Source organism: Manihot esculenta, chromosome 12 (genome assembly GCF_001659605.2).
Source record: "Manihot esculenta cultivar AM560-2 chromosome 12, M.esculenta_v8, whole genome shotgun sequence".
Taxonomy (NCBI): Eukaryota; Viridiplantae; Streptophyta; class Magnoliopsida; order Malpighiales; family Euphorbiaceae; genus Manihot; species Manihot esculenta.
The window spans coordinates 18,751,188-18,778,006 of record NC_035172.2 but is presented as its reverse complement, the minus strand read 5'-3'; positions in this window follow the sequence as shown (position 1 = coordinate 18,778,006).

Here is a 26,819-nt window from a genome sequence, read left to right as displayed (position 1 = left end):
TAGCCATAACAGGCACGACCGCAGTTTGATCAGAGCTGACTAAGGCCAATCCCATGTTAACCCCAGCAGAGGATGGGAGAGGCGCGGCTTGAGCTGGGATGGGCTCAGCCCCTAACATCTCAACCAACACACCCATAGTTCTCTGAGTCTTGAAGGCTTCAACGATAGCCCAGATAACATCCCGATTGAGAGAAAAATTTTGAAGGGTTGAAATGTCCTCCATAGGGACTATAGAAGCTGCAAAAAGCACATGTAACGACTCGAGAACCAGACCACTACCGGCGCTAGGATTCAGATCGACTTAAGGTCGTCGGAATCTATAGCAAGCCTAACATACATCCTGTACATCTGATAAAATCCCATACATGATCATACTTCTGCATAAAAATTTTAAACTTTCCATACACCAAGCTTGACCTGTGCATGCACCATAACTGTAAACATAAAACCTCACACTAGAGCCCTCATCAAATGCTCTAGTGGGGCAACATATCATATGTCAAGCTTGGTTCAACATAACTCATCAATAAAACATTTCATATAGATCATGTACAAAAGGGATTACCACTACTATTAGGGCCAAGCACAATACTAAACCATAAAACATTTCTCTACATTACATTACATTATACCATTTTATATTACATGTCTACTACTAATCTATTGCACTTAACACAACCTTCAACCTTGACGACTTTTCGGTCTATCCTGAACCTGCAAACCTGGGGGTTAGGGGAAAGGGATGAGCTACTAAAGCCCAGTGAGCAGAACAGTAAAAACAATTTAATAATCACATGCTTTCATGAAATGCATCACAACACAAACAATTCACATCAAGGATGGACTTGTCACCAATAACCCTCTACATATCCAACCGTGCCAGGGGCATAGAATGGGTCTCGACCTGGACTTTCTCTTAACATAACATAACACAACATAATATAACCAATCGTGCCAGGGGCGTAGAATGGGCATCGACCTGGACTTTCTCTTAACATCGTGCCAGGGGCGTAGAATGGGCCTCGACTTGGACTTACATATCATACCATATCGTATCATATCATATCGAGGACTAATGGATCATCCAATATCCATCCACATCAACAATAATTATTGCAATGCATCATATTCGTGAATTCTAATGCAACAACCTATAAACATGACAATCGTGATGCATGAACATGCTTAAAATTTTAGTTGCTTTGAAATAAAATAGAGTTGTGTTCTACTCACCTCTGGCTGACTCTGGACTAACTATAAAGCAGCTAACACTGCTAGCCTCCTCGGTTCCTCAGGTCCGATCCTACACAGGTGGACTCAAATGAGGGACCAAACAAACTCTAACATGACTCTAAACATCTCCCAAAAAATCCCCTAAAACATCATAAACATGCATGGAAAAACAGGTAAAGGAAGGCTGGGTAGGGGACTTTCGGCGGCAGGTTCGGAGGCCGAAGATCCCTCCAGATCCGAAAGTCAGGCACTTTCGGGGGTAGGGTTTGGCGGCCAAAAGTCCTTCCAGAGCCGAAAGTCACAACCTTCGGGGGCTGGTTTGGCGACCGAAACTCCCCTCTAGAGCTGAAAGTCCAAACTTTCGGGGGCGAGGTTTGGCAGCCTAAACTGCCTCCTCTGGCAGGTTCGGCGGCCGAACCTGGATCCTTCTGGGTGGCAGAATCCGATTCTGCCATCCCACATTCAGCCATCCAAACCTCCCAACATGCATCTAACTATTCTAAAACATGCATAAACACTTATTCGAGCATATAGGGGCATAAAACTAGCCTATACCCCAACAAGCATCACATTTAACATACATTTATCATTAAACTAACATAAACCCTAACATTTTACAACTACTCTAAACATGCATTAAAACCCTTAACCCCTTCTTAAAACTTACTTAAAACATAAAAGAAGGTGGGGATCTACGCTTACCTCTTGAAGATCGAGAGGAGATGCGATCCCAAACTTGGAGATGTGGAGGAATGAGCTCCAGGGGTCTCCAAGCTTCAAAACTTTGATCTTAGCTCAAAAATCGTCAAAACAAGGTAAAAACTCATAAAAACATGAAGGATTTGAAGGGAAAACATAAAATCAACCAAAGGAGGGTGAAATCTCACCTATGCCGGAAAATAGAGAGAGGAAACTCGCCCATTTTCGGACAAGGGGCCCTTTATAGGTGGCTGGCCAGACCACCTTCAGGGGCCAAAGGTGCTCCCGCAAGAGAGCGATGTTCTGCGGCTGAACATGAGGTTCGGCGGCCGAACCTTGGCTCTTCCTCCATGGTGTTTTCTTTCAAAACTCAATTTTCTTTCTTCATTAAAACCATAAAAGCATTAAAAACATTTTATGAAAACCTTTATTTTATTTTACCGTTTTAGAAGGCTCCGACTTGTGCAATATTTGCTTTTATGGAAAAGTAAAGGCAAAAGTCCTATACTTATACTCGAAATCAGGCATTAATGAGCACTTAAAGTGCTGTGTTTTGATAACCCAAATGACAACAGCTATCAAGACACGCCTGGGAGGACATGAGCATGTGTCATATGTACTCATGGCAGCTCCTCGTAACTCAAAGGAAATTAATAAGACACACACTTGGCAATAAAGCGCTAAACATAATTCACTTCTCCAACAGTCATAAATAACCTTCGGAGAAGCAAAAGGGCATTTGATAACATATAAAAAATAAAGCCCGTTAGATCGTGACATGTGTATAAGGGATACGATAAGGTCTCAGGAATCAGGCCACCCAGTTTGACCAGGCAGTGGAAAGGCCCGACCAATAGAACATGAAGATCAGATCTCCAGCTCCCCGGACTTCACTAATCCCCAGAGTAATCAGGCCGACCACTTCAAAGATTCATACCACAAACGAGGCAACTGAACACTGGAATAGCCGACCTCAATGATCGGAAGGAACCTGCCTTCGTATAGGTCGGATAGGCCGAGCACAAACTTGATAAAATCAGAGCAAGACACCGACCTCCCTTGCAATGGTTGGCCTCACTAGCCCTCTCTGAGATTTTAAATGTGTGTGTGGAAAGGCTGCCCAGCCGCCTAACATACCTACCACAGAGTATAGGCAAAATGGCTCTGCATTGATTAGTCGACTGTCAGCACCTGACATACTTGCCACAACACGCCACCATCCAATCTTATGGGACATAAAGTAGGGAATCATGGTATAAATATCCTTGAACCAACCTCTCTCGATAGGTTCTCTGTCTCACTCTTTTTCTCTCCCAAGGATGAATTCCCTAAGAAGTTAATCTCTCTCTTTGATATACTCACAGAAGAACCCACCCTGAAAATAGTAGCCCTCTGGAAATTTCTTTAAATGCTTTATTATTTATTTTCTCTTTATATTAATGAATCTTACATAATGCTTGATCTAACTTGAGCGTCGGAAGGTCTCCACCGGAGGCATTCTCGATGGACCCCTGATCGTCTTTTTTTCTTTTTTCTTTTTTATCTTATAGATCTCCTTTCTCTAGATCAAACATAGAGGGACCTAATAGAACCAATCATGGATCAACGATCAACCCATTTAATCGAATCTCTATCCAGATGTCATCATCTGAACATTGCGCTGGATCTCAGTTCACCATATATACACATGTATATATGAGATTGCTTTCAATTTAAAGTTCAATAAAGGGAGAAATGCCATTTTATATACCGATTTATGAACCAAAGCAATGAACCTGGTCTGAATCTCAGTTTTGATCTAAAACAATCTCAATTTTAATCAGGTAATTTACAGGGACTTTTTTAAATTTAGTAAAATTCATAGAGTAGTTTTTCATTAAATTTTTATTAATAAATTTATTTTTAAATTTATTTTTCGTAAAATAAAATAGTTATTCCATTAATAAAAAGTATAAATTTCTAATCGAGAGATTTTATGTTTCTCACTGACCAAAATAGCTAAGTGGCCTATTTTTTAATTAAAAGTTATTTTTATTTATTATTTTAATAATAAAAATTAAAAAATTATTATTTTAATTTTTAAAAATGGATGAATTGTGAGTTTTATCCATTATTTTTTTCACTTATAGTGAACAATTTTAATTTTTAAAGTATAAAATTAATATTTTGTATAAAAATAATCATGAATAATTTTAATTTTCATTAAAAATTAATTCTTATATTATGTAAGTAAAAAATGACATATTTAAAAATTAAAAGTTAATTTTTATACTTAATTAAAAAATTAAAAATTAATTTTTATATTTAAGAGTCCGTCTAAATTGATTTTTATACATATAAAATTTTTTATCCTTGATTAAAAACAAAAATTAATTTTTATATTTATATATTATAGTTGGAATATGTCTAAATTAATTTTTATAAGTACAAAAAATTTTTATACTTGTAAAATATTAATTTTTATATTTTAAAAATTAAAATTATTTATAATGATAATAAATAAAAAATTAATAATAGATAAAAACTATAAATTCACCAATTTTTAAAAATTAAAATAATAATTTCTCAATTTTTTTTATTATTAAATAATAAATAAAAATAATTTTTTATTAAAAAATATTAATCATTTAAAAAAATATTTTAATTATTTAAAAAAATTAAAATCTCTCATCAATAATTAACTAACAACCATTTATAATTTTTATTTACGAAAGAATTATTTTATTAGAAAAAATTAAACTTAAACACGAATTTATTATTGAAAATTTATTGAGCTACTGTAGAAGTTTTGTCAAAATCTCGTCCATATAAATTACCCATTTTAATCCGGACCAACCAAAATCCAGTTTCCTATTCAAACAAGCCCATAGCCTGATTTATAAGTAATCATTTTGTGGGATAGAATGGTAATTTGGATTTTATTGGGATTGTCCGACGTTCAATTAAACTCTTAGGGTTGGAACTGTGTCACGAAAGTCATAAGTCAGGCAAAAGGAGTAAGTCCTGCAGAACGAGTAGAGAAGGAAGTGTATGCGAAAACCCTAGATTTTAAAATGAGTTTATTTAGGAGAAATAGATCTTCTAGGTCCCGACAACCAGATGACGAACTGATAAATGATTTAAATATTAATACAGATAGCAGTAAAACAATATTATCTAGAGAAAGTATTTGGAATAATCAACAATTAACAAATTGGAAACCTCCCAAAACACCAATAGATACAATATATAAAACAGGTATATTAGATTTTAAATCAGCTAGAGCGATTAAAACAAAAGAAAAAGTAGTACCTTTATATTCTGAAAACCAATCTATGAGTCTATTAAGTAAAAAGACCATATTAAAATATATCAATCAATGATATAGATTTATGCATATAGGATTAGTACAAATTGCCATAAAACCATTAACAGTAGAAGGATTAAATACTAGTATGCATGTAGCACTAAGAGACTGTAGACATCTTAATTACAAAGATTCTTTACTATGATTATTTGAAACTAGTTTAACAAATGGACCAATATATTCAAACTGTTTCCCTAATTTTACAATTTCATTAACTGACCCTCATATAATGAAAATATTGACATTAGACATATTAACACATAATTATAATATGTTAAAAGGATTCCATATTTATGAAGTATTTTATAGATTAAATTATAAAATCATGAATACAGAATTATGTCCTAATGCCATTGATCATAATAGATAAACAAGAGAAACAATTTTTTGGGAAATGGACCAAACCAAAGCTAATATAAATATACCAAAGGCAATACAATGGAAAGATGTCAATCTACCAGAAACATGGAAATATCCAGTCAAAACCATGCCAAGTTTACCTGCTAAGGAAAATACAGAAATAGATTATATTATTCAAAATCATGATGGAACAGTAGAATTAAAATTTAAAAGATCTAATTCTTTTAGACAAACCACTCCTAGTATATATCAACCATCTAGACATTCTTTAGAATCCTCCCGTAGAAGACATACCATAGATATACAGACCGATACAAGTATTTCTGAGGACTCCACTATTCCACATTACCAAGGACCTTTTGTAGGAGAAACCTCTGGCACTAAACCAATAGAAGAAACATTTGACCAACATACAAAACCACAACATGTTACTCAAGGTATCAAAATACAAGAAGGTGTTTTTAGACAAGGTCAATTTAGTCAACCCTATGAAGACAATACTTTTACTCTTACCACATTCACTCAAACCTTTGACATTGATAAAGACCTCATTCAAGCTGACTATATGTCAGATCAAAACCGGGGGAAAAGGGACATATTTTTGCAAACTTATTCCAGAAAAGAACAAAGCTTAATTAAAAAACAATTCTTTGCATTTTGCGCACAAGTAGAAAAAACTATACCATTCTTTACATATTTAAAATATTTTCATGAAAAGAAGTTAAATATACTCGAAAAGAAAATACATAAATGGCACAAAGTAAATGAAGTAGGAGGACCTAGTGATGTAGCCCATGAATGTGAAAGACCACCTTTGGATAGAGTATTTTTCAAAAAGAACCAAATTGCACATGAAATGCAACCAATAGTAAATACTACAAATATACCGGATGGTGAACAAAAAAATATGATCTTACAAAATAATTGGACCAATGTCTCATTACATATAATAGGACAACAATTAGATAGAATGGAAGAAAAAATAGATAGAAATCATGAAGAAATAACAAATATAGAACATATAGAAACACCACAAGCACCCTCTCCTATACAGTCTAAACCAAATACCATATATTTATCCCAGAGATATAGTAATCCAAAACCATATGACATTGATCCAGCCAAAAAACAAATTAATAAACCTTTCACAAAAATGATACCACCTTCACAAAACCCAATTGATACAGTAACAATAAATCCAAAAACAGAATTAAGTGATATGTCAAAGTTATTACAAAAAATAATAAACGAACAAAATACTTCTCCAAAAACTAGTACTTCAGGAGGAATAAAAATAGAAGAACCAAGTAAGAATAAAGATAAAGGAAAGATAACCATTCTGACTGAATATAATGAAACTTCCTCTTCTTCTGATGATAAAACTATATACAATCCCTTAGAAGCATCAGACTCTGACCAAGACATTACTGTTCCTATAAACACCATCGAAAGACAAAATAATAGACCAGATGATTTAAAAATATTAGATAGGAAACAAAAACAGTATAATGCAAAAAATATTTATGAATGGAACATAGATGATCTATCAGAAATAGAAATAATCCAAATAACCAAAGAAATGGTAATAGTGGGAAATATTTATAAACAAAGAGTTGGCATTACAGAAAGAAATGCAGCTGAAAACATAATTCTAGGATTCACAGGAGAATTGAGAACTTGGTGGGACAAATTATTAAGTAATGAGATAAAAACTAATATATTGACAGCAAGAAGAATTGATAGTACCACAGGAGAACCAGTTATTGACCCAACAACAGGACAACCACAATCCTTTACCTTAGCATATCTAGTATACAATATTATATCACATTTCATAGGAGACTTAGATTTATATACAGAAAGAAACAGTGAAATTCTACAAAACTTAAAATGTAGAAAATTAGAAAATTTTAGATGGTTGTAACGCCCCGGAAAATCGGACCGCTACCGGCGCTAGGATCCAGGTCGACTTAAGGCCGCCGGGACCCGTAGCAAGCCTGACATAAAACCTGTAAACCTGTATAATCCCATACATGATCAACCACATGCATAAAAATTTAAACTTTTCTTCATACATACTGTCATCAACTAACTCAACCTGTGCATACTCTGAACATATACATAACATAGTCCCTCTGTGGGATCTCATCAAGCCTTAAGGGCAAAACAACCTGTGTTGAGTTAGTTTACATAAACATCATAACATAAGATCATGTATATACAAAAGGGATTAACAATACATTATGGTCAAGCACGACTCTATCCTCAATAACCTCATTACATTACATCCTGAATATTCTTACAATTCATCATAATACAATTGTCATGTCCACAAACTAACTATTACATACATATTACTTTTTTTCTTCTTGCCTTCTCTATCTATCCCGTACCTGCAAACCTGGGGGTTAGGGGAGAGGGGTGAGCTAGATGCCCAGTGAGTAGAGCTAGTGAAACACATTTAACACTATGCTCTATGAAATGCATCATAACACAAACAATTCACATAAGGGTTGGGTGAACTTGTCACCAAATAGTCCAAGTAAACTCTGTGCCAGGCCTGTAGAATGGGGCCTGGTCTTCCTGTCATAACATACATTACTTACCATTTTCCCAGGGCCTCCTCTGGCTCCTGGTCTTCGAGTCCCATAACCATGCCTTACTCTGTGCCAGGCCTGTAGACTGGGGCCTGGTCTTTCTTACTCTGTGCCAGGCCGTAGCATGGGGTCCTGGTCTTCCTGTCTTAGACTAATTGGGTCATCCAACATTCACCCACATCAACAACAATTGATGCAATGCGGCATATTCGTGAAAACTAATGCAAACATCCTATTGCATAATCATGATGCATGAAACATGATAAAGCATTTAATTTAAAAGATTAAGTTTTAGTTCCACTCACCTCTGGCTGACTCTGACAATACCGAAGCAGCTGAACTCACTGCTGGGGTCCTCGGTTCCTCGGGTCCGAACCTACACAGGTGGACTCCAATGAGGGACCAAACATACATAAACGTAACTCTAATATATTCCCCAAAAACCCCCTAAAACATCATGAAATAACCATGGAAAAATATGCATGAAATGGCTGAACAGGGCACTTTCGGCGGCATCTTCGGCGGCCGAAAGTCCTGGACAGAGACGAAACTCAGGTAGGTTCGGCGGCACCTTCGGCGGCCGAAAGTGCCAGACAGAGACGAAAGTCTCTTTTCGGGGGCATCTTCGGCAGCCGAAAGGCCTGCCTCCCCAGCCATGTTCGGCGGCCGAAAGTGCCTTCGGCTGCCGAACCTGGTTTCTGCCAAAGGGCAGAAACTTGGCTCCTTTGTGCATTTTCGCCTCCAAACCCACAAATCATGCATATAGTTCAACTAAAACATGCATACAAGTTCCTAGGGGTCTCAAAACATCAAATACCCCAACTACAACACTTCAAACATACTCAAGCAAGCCACATTGTTCAAAACATCAATATATATATCCATAACTCAACATATAACCTAACATGCATTTCTACCCATAGATCTTGTATACAACTTACTTAAAACACATAAGGAGCTTAAGATCGGTTCTTACCTCTTGAAGATCGAGAGGGAGACGACCTAAACTTGGAGATCCAAGCAAATGAGCTCCTGAGTTCCCAAAGCTCCAAAACTTGGTTTAAAAGCTCAAAACCTTCAATGCAAGCTTAAAACTCAAGAAAAATGGTAGAGATTCGGAGGAAGAACACAAGAGTTGAAAAAGGAAGGTTGGAAGCTTGCTGTGGCCGAAAATGGGAGAAAAGCTCGCCCATTTCGGCTAAGTGCCCCTTTTATAGTGGCTGGCCAGGCCACGTTCGGGGGCCGAAAGCGCTTCCGAATCCATGCAATGTTCGGCGGCCGAACATGAGATTCGGCGGCCGAACCTGGACTCCCTTCACTAATGCTTTCGGGGGCCTAACGCGCCTCCAAAACGCATGCAAGTTCGGCGGCCGAACCTGACCTTCGGCGGCCGAACCTGGGTTTTCCTCCAATGCTATTTTCATGCAAAAACTCATTTAATTTCATTAAAACATGAAAACATTTCATAAAAAACATGTTTTTACCCTTTCTAGAGGTTTCCGACATCCGAGATTCCACCGGACGGTAGGAATTCCGATACCGGAGTCTAGCCGGGTATTACATTCTCCCCCCCTTAAGAACATTCGTCCCCGAATGTTCCTCAACTAGTACATGCATATCATGAAACGTAACACATATAGAACACATAGATACTAACCTCTAAAAGAGATGGGGATACTGTTGGAGCATGGACTCCCGTGTCTCCCAAGTGCATTCTTCCAGATTGTGGTGGTTCCAAAGGACTTTCACCATCGGGATTTCCTTGTTCCTTAGCTTTCTGATCTGGGTGTCTAGGATCCGTACTGGCTGCTCAACATAGGTGAGATCCTCTTGGATCTCCATATTAGGCTCACTAAGAACCTTGCCCGGATCTGACACGAACTTCCTCAACATAGAGACATGGAAAACCGGATGGATTCTCTCCATCGAAGCAGGTAAATCCAGCTTGTACGATACATTCCCAATCTTTTGCAAGACTTCGAAGGGTCCGATGTACCGCGGAGCCAGCTTACCTTTCTTCCCGAACCGAACCACTCCTTTCATTGGAGACACCTTAAGCAATACCAGATCCCCCTCCTGAAACTCTACTAGCCTTCTGCGGATGTCTGCATAACTCTTCTGTCTGCTTGCAGCCGTCTTGATTCTTTCTTTGATTAAGGGTACCACTCTGCTGGTGATCTCTACTAGCTTAGGCCCTGCCAAGGCCTTTTCTCCAACTTCCTCCCAGCAAACAGGTGACCTGCACTTCCTTCCATATAAAGCTTCATATGGAGCCATCCCGATGCTAGTATGATGGCTGTTATTGTAGGCAAACTCCACCAAAGGTAGATGCTGCCTCCAAGAACCGCCAAAGTCCAGCACACACATTCTTAGCATATCTTCTATGGTCTGGATGGTCCTCTCTGACTGTCCGTCTGTCTGTGGATGGAAGGCAGTGCTAAAATCTAATCTAGTACCCATGGCATTCTGCAGACTCCGCCAAAACCTGGAGGTGAACTGGGGCCCTCTATCTGACACTATTGAAACAGGAACCCCATGCAGTCTGACTATCTCATCAACGTACACCTGCGCCAACTTGTCCACAGAATAGCCACTCCTGACAGGGATGAAGTGAGCAGATTTGGTGAGTCTGTCCACAATCACCCATATGGAGTCCAATCTGTTGGACGTCGCCGGTAACCCCACTACGAAGTCCATAGCTATATTCTCCCATTTCCACTCTGGAATAGGTAGCGGGTTAAGCATTCCAGCCGGCTTCTGATGTTCCAGCTTCACCCTCTGACATACTTCGCAGGCCGACACGAACTGTGCCACTTCTTTCTTCATAGTTGGCCACCAATAAACTTTCTTCAGATCTTGATACATCTTGGTGGCTCCGGGGTGAATGCTGTATCTTGCATTATGAGCCTCCCTCATAATGTCTCCCTTTAGCCCAATGTCATCTGGTACACATAAACGACTCCCATAGCGGAGGATCCCCTTATTGTCGAATCTGAACTCACTGTCCTTGCCTGACTGAACCGTTCTGGCAATCTTCACTAATTCTGGGTCCTCATGCTGTTTCTGAGCCACCTGCTCCAGAAACACGGGTGTCACTTTCATCTGAGCAACCAAGGCACCTGTACCAGACAACTCCAACTGTAGACCTTCTTCAATGAGCTTGTAAAACTCCTTCACCACTGGTCTCCTCTCTGCCGTGATGTGGGATAGACTGCCTAGTGACTTCCGGCTTAGGGCGTCTGCCACGACATTCGCCTTACCCGGATGGTACTGGATCTTGCAATCATAGTCACTCAGCAACTCTACCCATCTCCTCTGTCTCAAATTCAAATCTCTTTGACTCAAGATGTATTGCAAGCTTTTATGATCTGTGAAGATCTCACATTTTACCCCATAGAGGTAATGCCTCCACATCTTGAGTGCAAAGATTACTGCTGCCATCTCAAGGTCATGCGTGGGGTAATTCAACTCATGCTTCTTCAGCTGCCTAGAAGCATAAGCGATCACCCTCTCATTCTGCATAAGCACACAACCCAGTCCCACACGGGACGCATCACAAAAGACTGTAAAGTCCTCTCCACTAGATGGCAGAGCTAAAACTGGTGCTGAAGTCAACCTCTTCTTAAGCTCTTCAAAACTTTCCTCGCATTGGTCGGTCCACAGAAACTTCTGATTCTTCCTGGTTAGTCTGGTCAGAGGAGCTGCAATTTTCGAGAAGTCCTGTACGAACCTCCTGTAGTAACCCGCCAAACCCAAGAAACTCCTGATCTCTGTCACTGAAGTGGGTCTAGGCCAGTTAGCTACAGTCTCTGTCTTCTTGGGGTCTACCTCTATCCCATTCTCTGACACTACATGCCCCAAGAACGAAATGCTCCTCAGCCAGAACTCACATTTAGAGAACTTGGCATACAAGCCATGTTCTCTCAAAGTCTGCAAGACCAACCGCAGATGATGGGCATGCTCCTCTGCATTCCTGGAATACACTAAGATATCATCTATGAAGACAATAACAAAGTGATCCAGGTACTGGCTAAACACTCTATTCATGAGGTCCATGAATGCTGCAGGGGCGTTAGTTAACCCGAACGGCATCACAAGGAACTCAAAATGCCCATATCTGGTCCTGAAAGCTGTCTTTGGTACATCCTCTTCCCTGATCCTCAACTGATGGTACCCCGATCTCAGATCTATTTTGGAGAAACAACCCGCTCCTGCTAGCTGGTCGAATAGATCATCGATCCTTGGCAATGGGTACTTGTTCTTGGTAGTGACTTTGTTCAACTGCCTGTAGTCGATACAAAGTCTAAGGGATCCATCCTTCTTTTTCACAAACAGCACTGGAGCACCCCAAGGTGAGGTACTTGGTCGGATGAAGCCCTTGTCTACCAGCTCCTGTAACTGCTCCTTCAACTCTTTCAATTCTGCTGGTGCCATCCTGTAGGGAGGGATAGAGATCGGTCGGGTTCCAGGCATCAGTTCTATCTCGAACTCTATCTCCCTAGCAGGTGGTAAACCTGGCAGCTCGTCTGGAAACACGTCTAAGAACTCTCTAACCACTGGCACTGAGGCGGGCTCTCTAACCTGACTACTAAGCTCTCTCACATGAGCCAAATACCCCTGACATCCCCTCCTAAGCAACCTACGAGCCTGAAGAGCTGAGATCATACCTCTAGGCGGACCCCTCCTGTCTCCTCTGAAGACGACCTCTGATCCATCCTGACCTCTGAACCTGACTACCTTGTCCCTGCAGTCCAAGGTAGCACCATGGGTAGATAACCAGTCCATCCCTAGAATGACGTCAAAGTCTGTCAACTCTAGAACCACAAGGTCGGCGGACATGCATCTCCCCTCAACAAAAACTGGACTACACTGACAGACTGACTCTGCCACTGATGGATCACACTTGGGTCCACTGACCCAGAGAGGACACTCTAACTCAGAGATCATCAATCCCAACCTCTCTACGGCCCTCGGAGCAATAAAAGAATGAGATGCACCAGGGTCCATCAATGCATATACATCCGAACAACCAATGACGAGATTACCTGCCACCACGGTGTTGGATGCGTCTGCCTCCTGTTGTGTCATTGTGAAGATCCGTGCTGGGGCTGATGGACCTTCACCTCTGAAACCCGCTGAAGAAGAGGCTGCTCCTCTCCCTCTGCCTCTGCCACTGGCCTGAGTCATGGCTGGAGCTGCTGGCTGCGCTACACTGCCTGAAGCTGTCTGCTGGGACTGAGCCATCGGGGCCGCTCTCGGACAGTCTCGAGCCATATGCCCCTCCTGACCACATCTGAAACAGGCGTTCGTCCCAAACCGACATACTCCCTTGTGTGGCCTACCACACCTTGCACAAACGGCATTATCTGCACCAGAGCTTGAGCCGCTCCCAAATCCCAGACTAGACTTGACCTTGTTCCAGAACTTATTCTTCTTACCCTTGGGTTTACTCCATCTCTTACTGCCTGAAGATGCTGCACTCAGGGTAGAGGGATCTAACCTTCCCCCTCCCGGAGTTTTAGAACCAGAAGCTTGTGCCACTGTCTGTTTAACTGTCCCCTGAACGATGGCACTAGCCTCCATTCTCCTCGCCATGTCTACTATGGCATGAAAACTCTCTCTATCTGCTGACTGTACCAAGGAGGAATACCTGGGATGGAGCTTCATGATATACCTCCTCGACTTTTTCTGGTCTGTGCTAAGGTCTTGCCCTGCAAATGGCAGCAACTCCATAAACCTGTCAGTATATTCGTCTACACTCATGTCATCAGTCTGCCTCAACTGCTCGAATTCTATCATCCTCAATTCTCTTGAACTATCAGGGAAAGCCCATCCTGCAAATTCATTTGCAAACTCTTCCCAAGTCATGCTGTCAACTCTCGGGTTCACATAATTCTTGAACCACTCTCGTGCCTTCTTGCACTTTAGTGTGAACCCAGCCATCTGAATGGCTCTGCTATCATCTGCCCCTATCTCATCTGTAATTGCCTTGACCCGCTCCAAATACACGAATGGATCATCACCAGATTCAAACTGGGGAGCACCCAGCTTCATATAGTCTGTCATCTTGACCTTGCTCCCACTGGCTGAGCTAGGTCTAGGTGGCTGAACAACTGGGGCTGCTGGTTCTGCAGGTGGTGGAGGTGGTGCAACATTTTCTGAGGTAGGGTTTGCTGGATTTGGATAGTAGGGTGGAGGTGGATACATTGGGTACTGAGAGTATGGTGGGTAGTATGGTGGGTATGGCATCTGTGTGGGATAAGGGGTGAAACTAGGGTAATCCGATGTACCTCCCATCGAATACCCGGGATGTTGTGAGAAATGTGGGTAGTGAGGTGGCTGTACAAATCCCGAGGCCTGAGTGCCTCCTTGGGACTCTCCCATTCCTTCTTCTGACATATTGACTCCCAAACTGCCATCCCTCCTCTGTTCTACGTCCATATCATCCCCCATATCCTCTGACGCTCCTCCCTGAACTGTTCCTCTGACTGACCTGCTTCTACCCAGATCCAAAGACCTTCTAGGGTCTCTTGCTACTCTGTCCCTGTTGGACCTGCTAGACATTGCCCTAGGCAATGCTGGAGGACGGGCGCTCATGCCCTCATCCTCAGGTGGTACTCCAGTCAATCTTGCTGATCGACGAGTTCCTCTCATCCTGTTTTCTGAAAAACAGTGCACATAGCATAAACATCAGCATCATATGGTTCATGTGGGCACACATGAACCCTCATCACATACATAGCATACATAACATATCATTTATGCTCATGCATATAATCATGGCATATCACATCATCATGCAAGACAGGACTCCATATCCTATCCTAGTGGACATGACCTTTCCTATTGTGCTTGACCTGCTATAACCTCTATGAGCCCGACACTCTAGGTCCGACCATATGAACCTAGGGCTCTGATACCATTCTGTAACGCCCCGGAAAACCGGACCGCTACCGGCGCTAGGATCCGGGTCGACTTAAGGCCGCCGGGACCCGTAGCAAGCCTGACATAAAACCTGTAAACCTGTATAATCCCATACATGATCAACCACATGCATAAAAATTTAAACTTTTCTTCATACATACTGTCATCAACTAACTCAACCTGTGCATACTCTGAACATATACATAACATAGTCCCTCTGTGGGATCTCATCAAGCCTTAAGGGCAAAACAACCTGTGTTGAGTTAGTTTACATAAACATCATAACATAAGATCATGTATATACAAAAGGGATTAACAATACATTATGGTCAAGCACGACTCTATCCTCAATAACCTCATTACATTACATCCTGAATATTCTTACAATTCATCATAATACAATTGTCATGTCCACAAACTAACTATTACATACATATTACTTTTTTTCTTCTTGCCTTCTCTATCTATCCCGTACCTGCAAACCTGGGGGTTAGGGGAGAGGGGTGAGCTAGATGCCCAGTGAGTAGAGCTAGTGAAACACATTTAACACTATGCTCTATGAAATGCATCATAACACAAACAATTCACATAAGGGTTGGGTGAACTTGTCACCAAATAGTCCAAGTAAACTCTGTGCCAGGCCTGTAGAATGGGGCCTGGTCTTCCTGTCATAACATACATTACTTACCATTTTCCCAGGGCCTCCTCTGGCTCCTGGTCTTCGAGTCCCATAACCATGCCTTACTCTGTGCCAGGCCTGTAGACTGGGGCCTGGTCTTTCTTACTCTGTGCCAGGCCGTAGCATGGGGTCCTGGTCTTCCTGTCTTGGACTAATTGGGTCATCCAACATTCACCCACATCAACAACAATTGATGCAATGCGGCATATTCGTGAAAACTAATGCAAACATCCTATTGCATAATCATGATGCATGAAACATGATAAAGCATTTAATTTAAAAGATTAAGTTTTAGTTCCACTCACCTCTGGCTGACTCTGACAATACCGAAGCAGCTGAACTCACTGCTGGGGTCCTCGGTTCCTCGGGTCCGAACCTACACAGGTGGACTCCAATGAGGGACCAAACATACATAAACGTAACTCTAATATATTCCCCAAAAACCCCCTAAAACATCATGAAATAACCATGGAAAAATATGCATGAAATGGCTGAACAGGGCACTTTCGGCGGCATCTTCGGCGGCCGAAAGTCCTGGACAGAGACGAAACTCAGGTAGGTTCGGCGGCACCTTCGGCGGCCGAAAGTGCCAGACAGAGACGAAAGTCTCTTTTCGGGGGCATCTTCGGCAGCCGAAAGGCCTGCCTCCCCAGCCATGTTCGGCGGCCGAAAGTGCCTTCGGCTGCCGAACCTGGTTTCTGCCAAAGGGCAGAAACTTGGCTCCTTTGTGCATTTTCGCCTCCAAACCCACAAATCATGCATATAGTTCAACTAAAACATGCATACAAGTTCCTAGGGGTCTCAAAACATCAAATACCCCAACTACAACACTTCAAACATACTCAAGCAAGCCACATTGTTCAAAACATCAATATATATATCCATAACTCAACATATAACCTAACATGCATTTCTACCCATAGATCTTGTATACAACTTACTTAAAACACATAAGGAGCTTAAGATCGGTTCTTACCTCTTGAAGATCGAGAGGGAGACGACCTAAACTTGGAGATCCAAGCAAATGAGCTCCTGAGTTCCCAAAGCTCCAAAACTTGGTTTAAAAGCTCAAAACCTTCAATGCAAGCTTAAAACTCAAGAAAAATGGTAGAGATTCGGAGGAAGAACACAAGAGTTGAAAAAGGAAGGTTGGAAGCTTGCTGTGGCCGAAAATGGGAGAAAAGCTCGCCCATTTCGGCTAAGTGCCCCTTTTATAGTGGCTGGCCAGGCCACGTTCGGGGGCCGAAAGCGCTTCCGAATCCATGCAATGTTCGGCGGCCGAACATGAGATTCGGCGGCCGAACCTGGACTCCCTTCACTAATGCTTTCGGGGGCCTAACGCGCCTCCAAAACGCATGCAAGTTCGGCGGCCGAACCTGACCTTCGGCGGCCGAACCTGGGTTTTCCTCCAATGCTATTTTCATGCAAAAACTCATTTAATTTCATTAAAACATGAAAACATTTCATAAAAAACATGTTTTTACCCTTTCTAGAGGTTTCCGACATCCGAGATTCCACCGGACGGTAGGAATTCCGATACCGGAGTCTAGCCGGGTATTACATTCTCCCCCCCTTAAGAACATTCGTCCCCGAATGTTCCTCAACTAGTACATGCATATCATGAAACGTAACACATATAGAACACATAGATACTAACCTCTAAAAGAGATGGGGATACTGTTGGAGCATGGACTCCCGTGTCTCCCAAGTGCATTCTTCCAGATTGTGGTGGTTCCAAAGGACTTTCACCATCGGGATTTCCTTGTTCCTTAGCTTTCTGATCTGGGTGTCTAGGATCCGTACTGGCTGCTCAACATAGGTGAGATCCTCTTGGATCTCCATATTAGGCTCACTAAGAACCTTGCCCGGATCTGACACGAACTTCCTCAACATAGAGACATGGAAAACCGGATGGATTCTCTCCATCGAAGCAGGTAAATCCAGCTTGTACGATACATTCCCAATCTTTTGCAAGACTTCGAAGGGTCCGATGTACCGCGGAGCCAGCTTACCTTTCTTCCCGAACCGAACCACTCCTTTCATTGGAGACACCTTAAGCAATACCAGATCCCCCTCCTGAAACTCTACTAGCCTTCTGCGGATGTCTGCATAACTCTTCTGTCTGCTTGCAGCCGTCTTGATTCTTTCTTTGATTAAGGGTACCACTCTGCTGGTGATCTCTACTAGCTTAGGCCCTGCCAAGGCCTTTTCTCCAACTTCCTCCCAGCAAACAGGTGACCTGCACTTCCTTCCATATAAAGCTTCATATGGAGCCATCCCGATGCTAGTATGATGGCTGTTATTGTAGGCAAACTCCACCAAAGGTAGATGCTGCCTCCAAGAACCGCCAAAGTCCAGCACACACATTCTTAGCATATCTTCTATGGTCTGGATGGTCCTCTCTGACTGTCCGTCTGTCTGTGGATGGAAGGCAGTGCTAAAATCTAATCTAGTACCCATGGCATTCTGCAGACTCCGCCAAAACCTGGAGGTGAACTGGGGCCCTCTATCTGACACTATTGAAACAGGAACCCCATGCAGTCTGACTATCTCATCAACGTACACCTGCGCCAACTTGTCCACAGAATAGCCACTCCTGACAGGGATGAAGTGAGCAGATTTGGTGAGTCTGTCCACAATCACCCATATGGAGTCCAATCTGTTGGACGTCGCCGGTAACCCCACTACGAAGTCCATAGCTATATTCTCCCATTTCCACTCTGGAATAGGTAGCGGGTTAAGCATTCCAGCCGGCTTCTGATGTTCCAGCTTCACCCTCTGACATACTTCGCAGGCCGACACGAACTGTGCCACTTCTTTCTTCATAGTTGGCCACCAATAAACTTTCTTCAGATCTTGATACATCTTGGTGGCTCCGGGGTGAATGCTGTATCTTGCATTATGAGCCTCCCTCATAATGTCTCCCTTTAGCCCAATGTCATCTGGTACACATAAACGACTCCCATAGCGGAGGATCCCCTTATTGTCGAATCTGAACTCACTGTCCTTGCCTGACTGAACCGTTCTGGCAATCTTCACTAATTCTGGGTCCTCATGCTGTTTCTGAGCCACCTGCTCCAGAAACACGGGTGTCACTTTCATCTGAGCAACCAAGGCACCTGTACCAGACAACTCCAACTGTAGACCTTCTTCAATGAGCTTGTAAAACTCCTTCACCACTGGTCTCCTCTCTGCCGTGATGTGGGATAGACTGCCTAGTGACTTCCGGCTTAGGGCGTCTGCCACGACATTCGCCTTACCCGGATGGTACTGGATCTTGCAATCATAGTCACTCAGCAACTCTACCCATCTCCTCTGTCTCAAATTCAAATCTCTTTGACTCAAGATGTATTGCAAGCTTTTATGATCTGTGAAGATCTCACATTTTACCCCATAGAGGTAATGCCTCCACATCTTGAGTGCAAAGATTACTGCTGCCATCTCAAGGTCATGCGTGGGGTAATTCAACTCATGCTTCTTCAGCTGCCTAGAAGCATAAGCGATCACCCTCTCATTCTGCATAAGCACACAACCCAGTCCCACACGGGACGCATCACAAAAGACTGTAAAGTCCTCTCCACTAGATGGCAGAGCTAAAACTGGTGCTGAAGTCAACCTCTTCTTAAGCTCTTCAAAACTTTCCTCGCATTGGTCGGTCCACAGAAACTTCTGATTCTTCCTGGTTAGTCTGGTCAGAGGAGCTGCAATTTTCGAGAAGTCCTGTACGAACCTCCTGTAGTAACCCGCCAAACCCAAGAAACTCCTGATCTCTGTCACTGAAGTGGGTCTAGGCCAGTTAGCTACAGTCTCTGTCTTCTTGGGGTCTACCTCTATCCCATTCTCTGACACTACATGCCCCAAGAACGAAATGCTCCTCAGCCAGAACTCACATTTAGAGAACTTGGCATACAAGCCATGTTCTCTCAAAGTCTGCAAGACCAACCGCAGATGATGGGCATGCTCCTCTGCATTCCTGGAATACACTAAGATATCATCTATGAAGACAATAACAAAGTGATCCAGGTACTGGCTAAACACTCTATTCATGAGGTCCATGAATGCTGCAGGGGCGTTAGTTAACCCGAACGGCATCACAAGGAACTCAAAATGCCCATATCTGGTCCTGAAAGCTGTCTTTGGTACATCCTCTTCCCTGATCCTCAACTGATGGTACCCCGATCTCAGATCTATTTTGGAGAAACAACCCGCTCCTGCTAGCTGGTCGAATAGATCATCGATCCTTGGCAATGGGTACTTGTTCTTGGTAGTGACTTTGTTCAACTGCCTGTAGTCGATACAAAGTCTAAGGGATCCATCCTTCTTTTTCACAAACAGCACTGGAGCACCCCAAGGTGAGGTACTTGGTCGGATGAAGCCCTTGTCTACCAGCTCCTGTAACTGCTCCTTCAACTCTTTCAATTCTGCTGGTGCCATCCTGTAGGGAGGGATAGAGATCGGTCGGGTTCCAGGCATCAGTTCTATCTCGAACTCTATCTCCCTAGCAGGTGGTAAACCTGGCAGCTCGTCTGGAAACACGTCTAAGAACTCTCTAACCACTGGCACTGAGGCGGGCTCTCTAACCTGACTACTAAGCTCTCTCACATGAGCCAAATACCCCTGACATCCCCTCCTAAGCAACCTACGAGCCTGAAGAGCTGAGATCATACCTCTAGGCGGACCCCTCCTGTCTCCTCTGAAGACGACCTCTGATCCATCCTGACCTCTGAACCTGACTACCTTGTCCCTGCAGTCCAAGGTAGCACCATGGGTAGATAACCAGTCCATCCCTAGAATGACGTCAAAGTCTGTCAACTCTAGAACCACAAGGTCGGCGGACATGCATCTCCCCTCAACAAAAACTGGACTACACTGACAGACTGACTCTGCCACTGATGGATCACACTTGGGTCCACTGACCCAGAGAGGACACTCTAACTCAGAGATCATCAATCCCAACCTCTCTACGGCCCTCGGAGCAATAAAAGAATGAGATGCACCAGGGTCCATCAATGCATATACATCCGAACAACCAATGACGAGATTACCTGCCACCACGGTGTTGGATGCGTCTGCCTCCTGTTGTGTCATTGTGAAGATCCGTGCTGGGGCTGATGGACCTTCACCTCTGAAACCCGCTGAAGAAGAGGCTGCTCCTCTCCCTCTGCCTCTGCCACTGGCCTGAGTCATGGCTGGAGCTGCTGGCTGCGCTACACTGCCTGAAGCTGTCTGCTGGGACTGAGCCATCGGGGCCGCTCTCGGACAGTCTCGAGCCATATGCCCCTCCTGACCACATCTGAAACAGGCGTTCGTCCCAAACCGACATACTCCCTTGTGTGGCCTACCACACCTTGCACAAACGGCATTATCTGCACCAGAGCTTGAGCCGCTCCCAAATCCCAGACTAGACTTGACCTTGTTCCAGAACTTATTCTTCTTACCCTTGGGTTTACTCCATCTCTTACTGCCTGAAGATGCTGCACTCAGGGTAGAGGGATCTAACCTTCCCCCTCCCGGAGTTTTAGAACCAGAAGCTTGTGCCACTGTCTGTTTAACTGTCCCCTGAACGATGGCACTAGCCTCCATTCTCCTCGCCATGTCTACTATGGCATGAAAACTCTCTCTATCTGCTGACTGTACCAAGGAGGAATACCTGGGATGGAGCTTCATGATATACCTCCTCGACTTTTTCTGGTCTGTGCTAAGGTCTTGCCCTGCAAATGGCAGCAACTCCATAAACCTGTCAGTATATTCGTCTACACTCATGTCATCAGTCTGCCTCAACTGCTCGAATTCTATCATCCTCAATTCTCTTGAACTATCAGGGAAAGCCCATCCTGCAAATTCATTTGCAAACTCTTCCCAAGTCATGCTGTCAACTCTCGGGTTCACATAATTCTTGAACCACTCTCGTGCCTTCTTGCACTTTAGTGTGAACCCAGCCATCTGAATGGCTCTGCTATCATCTGCCCCTATCTCATCTGTAATTGCCTTGACCCGCTCCAAATACACGAACGGATCATCACCAGATTCAAACTGGGGAGCACCCAGCTTCATATAGTCTGTCATCTTGACCTTGCTCCCACTGGCTGAGCTAGGTCTAGGTGGCTGAACAACTGGGGCTGCTGGTTCTGCAGGTGGTGGAGGTGGTGCAACATTTTCTGAGGTAGGGTTTGCTGGATTTGGATAGTAGGGTGGAGGTGGATACATTGGGTACTGAGAGTATGGTGGGTAGTATGGTGGGTATGGCATCTGTGTGGGATAAGGGGTGAAACTAGGGTAATCCGATGTACCTCCCATCGAATACCCGGGATGTTGTGAGAAATGTGGGTAGTGAGGTGGCTGTACAAATCCCGAGGCCTGAGTGCCTCCTTGGGACTCTCCCATTCCTTCTTCTGACATATTGACTCCCAAACTGCCATCCCTCCTCTGTTCTACGTCCATATCATCCCCCATATCCTCTGACGCTCCTCCCTGAACTGTTCCTCTGACTGACCTGCTTCTACCCAGATCCAAAGACCTTCTAGGGTCTCTTGCTACTCTGTCCCTGTTGGACCTGCTAGACATTGCCCTAGGCAATGCTGGAGGACGGGCGCTCATGCCCTCATCCTCAGGTGGTACTCCAGTCAATCTTGCTGATCGACGAGTTCCTCTCATCCTGTTTTCTGAAAAACAGTGCACATAGCATAAACATCAGCATCATATGGTTCATGTGGGCACACATGAACCCTCATCACATACATAGCATACATAACATATCATTTATGCTCATGCATATAATCATGGCATATCACATCATCATGCAAGACAGGACTCCATATCCTATCCTAGTGGACATGACCTTTCCTATTGTGCTTGACCTGCTATAACCTCTATGAGCCCGACACTCTAGGTCCGACCATATGAACCTAGGGCTCTGATACCATTCTGTAACGCCCCGGAAAACCGGACCGCTACCGGCGCTAGGATCCGGGTCGACTTAAGGCCGCCGGGACCCGTAGCAAGCCTGACATAAAACCTGTAAACCTGTATAATCCCATACATGATCAACCACATGCATAAAAATTTAAACTTTTCTTCATACATACTGTCATCAACTAACTCAACCTGTGCATACTCTGAACATATACATAACATAGTCCCTCTGTGGGATCTCATCAAGCCTTAAGGGCAAAACAACCTGTGTTGAGTTAGTTTACATAAACATCATAACATAAGATCATGTATATACAAAAGGGATTAACAATACATTATGGTCAAGCACGACTCTATCCTCAATAACCTCATTACATTACATCCTGAATATTCTTACAATTCATCATAATACAATTGTCATGTCCACAAACTAACTATTACATACATATTACTTTTTTTCTTCTTGCCTTCTCTATCTATCCCGTACCTGCAAACCTGGGGGTTAGGGGAGAGGGGTGAGCTAGATGCCCAGTGAGTAGAGCTAGTGAAACACATTTAACACTATGCTCTATGAAATGCATCATAACACAAACAATTCACATAAGGGTTGGGTGAACTTGTCACCAAATAGTCCAAGTAAACTCTGTGCCAGGCCTGTAGAATGGGGCCTGGTCTTCCTGTCATAACATACATTACTTACCATTTTCCCAGGGCCTCCTCTGGCTCCTGGTCTTCGAGTCCCATAACCATGCCTTACTCTGTGCCAGGCCTGTAGACTGGGGCCTGGTCTTTCTTACTCTGTGCCAGGCCGTAGCATGGGGTCCTGGTCTTCCTGTCTTGGACTAATTGGGTCATCCAACATTCACCCACATCAACAACAATTGATGCAATGCGGCATATTCGTGAAAACTAATGCAAACATCCTATTGCATAATCATGATGCATGAAACATGATAAAGCATTTAATTTAAAAGATTAAGTTTTAGTTCCACTCACCTCTGGCTGACTCTGACAATACCGAAGCAGCTGAACTCACTGCTAGGGTCCTCGGTTCCTCGGGTCCGAACCTACACAGGTGGACTCCAATGAGGGACCAAACATACATAAACGTAACTCTAATATATTCCCCAAAAACCCCCTAAAACATCATGAAATAACCATGGAAAAATATGCATGAAATGGCTGAACAGGGCACTTTCGGCGGCATCTTCGGCGGCCGAAAGTCCTGGACAGAGACGAAACTTAGGTAGGTTCGGCGGCACCTTCGGCGGCCGAAAGTGCCAGACAGAGACGAAAGTCTCTTTTCGGGGGCATCTTCGGCAGCCGAAAGGCCTGCCTCCCCAGCCATGTTCGGCGGCCGAAAGTGCCTTCGGCTGCCGAACCTGGTTTCTGCCAAAGGGCAGAAACTTGGCTCCTTTGTGCATTTTCGCCTCCAAACCCACAAATCATGCATATAGTTCAACTAAAACATGCATACAAGTTCCTAGGGGTCTCAAAACATCAAATACCCCAACTACAACACTTCAAACATACTCAAGCAAGCCACATTGTTCAAAACATCAATATATATATCCATAACTCAACATATAACCTAACATGCATTTCTACCCATAGATCTTGTATACAACTTACTTAAAACACATAAGGAGCTTAAGATCGGTTCTTACCTCTTGAAGATCGAGAGGGAGACGACCTAAACTTGGAGATCCAAGCAAATGAGCTCCTGAGTTCCCAAAGCTCCAAAACTTGGTTTAAAAGCTCAAAACCTTCAATGCAAGCTTAAAACTCAAGAAAAATGGTAGAGATTCGGAGGAAGAACACAAGAGTTGAAAAAGGAAGGTTGGAAGCTTGCTGTGGCCGAAAATGGGAGAAAAGCTCGCCCATTTCGGCTAAGTGCCCCTTTTATAGTGGCTGGCCAGGCCACGTTCGGGGGCCGAAAGCGCTTCCGAATCCATGCAATGTTCGGCGGCCGAACATGAGATTCGGCGGCCGAACCTGGACTCCCTTCACTAATGCTTTCGGGGGCCTAACGCGCCTCCAAAACGCATGCAAGTTCGGCGGCCGAACCTGACCTTCGGCGGCCGAACCTGGGTTTTCCTCCAATGCTATTTTCATGCAAAAACTCATTTAATTTCATTAAAACATGAAAACATTTCATAAAAAACATGTTTTTACCCTTTCTAGAGGTTTTCGACATCCGAGATTCCACCGGACGGTAGGAATTCCGATACCGGAGTCTAGCCGGGTATTACAATGGTATAAAGACAATTTTCTCAAAAGAGTATATGCCCTAGCAGATCCTGATGCATATCATTGGAAAGAAAAGTTCTTAACAGGACTACCAAGATTATTTGCAACCAAAGTAAAAGAGACAATTGAACAAAAATTTGGTCATATATCATACGATGATTTAACATATGGAGACTTAATAACATGTGTCAATTTAACAGGAATAAGATTATGTAGGGATATGAAATTACAACAGAAATTAAAATTAGAAAATAGACAATCTAGAAGAGAACTAGGAAATTGGTGTGAACAATTCGGTTTCGGAACCATAAAGAGACATAAACAGAAAAGATATAGACCTTTTAAGACAGATAAGATTTATAAAAAATATAATTACAAACATAAACGATATAATAAACAAATAGACAAAAAACCTTTCAGAAGAAAACAATTTAGAAGCAATAATTATAATAGAAAAAATAACTTTAAAAGATCAAATAATAAAAATCATATAACATGTTATTTATGTAATCAGAAAGGACACTATGCAAAAGAATGTCCTGCTAAAAAGAAAATATATGAATTAGGTTTAGAATTAAAAATTGACAACATAGAACAATTATTAGATAAGATTGACCAAATTAAATTATCTTCTTCAGAATTAGATGATGACTATAGTAGTGACAAGTCATCAGACACAATAAGTAGTACAGATAGTAACCATAATTGTCAAGGAGAAATTTGTAATTGCAACAATAAAATAAATGTCTTAACAGAATACAATCAAGTATTAGAACAAATAGAACAAGTACAAGATTCTAATATAAAACGTAAAATGTTTAAAAAATTAACCAAATTAATCAATGAAGAAATAAAACAAGAAACTGAACCTCCAACAAAGTTTGAAGATATTGAACAAATGTTTAAAAACAAAAAATCAGTAACCACAATTTGTTCTATGGATTTACAATCAGAAATAAGACAATTAAAATCAGAAGTAAGACAATTAAAATTAAGATGTGACTATTTAGAACAAAATCAAAAATTAACACAGAATTTAGAAATAGGACAAAATTTCGGAAAAAATAAAGAACAAAAACTAACAGAAATAACTTCAGATAGTGAAGGAGAAACAGCGTTAAAATTCAATGATATTACGAGAATAAGATATCAAAAATGGTATGTAAAAATAAATTTGACAATTAAAGATTTTAACTTAGAAACCATTGCCATGTTAGATTCAGGGGCTGACATGAACTGTATAGATCAAGGGATAATACCAAGTAGATATTTTCATAAGACTAAACAGACATTATCTGCAGCAAATTCAACCAAAGTAAAAATAGATTACAAAATACCAAGTGCACATATTTGTAATAATGGAATATGTTTTAAAACTAGTTTCATGTTAATTAAAAATCTCAATACACAAATTATCTTAGGAAATCCATTTTTACAAATGTTATACCCCTTTAAGGTCACACAATTAGGTTTAGAAACCAATGTATTAGGACAGGATATTATATTTCAATTCATAACACCAATTAATTACTATGATGTTAATTTATTTCAACAAGAAAACATAAGTAAAATTAATAATTTAGAAAATCCAAACATTAAACAACAAATTAAAAAACTTCAAGAACAATTTGAAAAAGACCTATGTTCAGATTTACCAACAGTATTTTGGGATAGAAAACAACACATAGTAACTTTACCATATGAACCAGACTTTAAAGAACAAGATATTCCTACAAAAGCAAGACCAATTCAAATGAACCAAGAAATGTTAGAATTTTGTAAAAAAGAAATTCAAGATTTATTAAACAAAAATTTAATT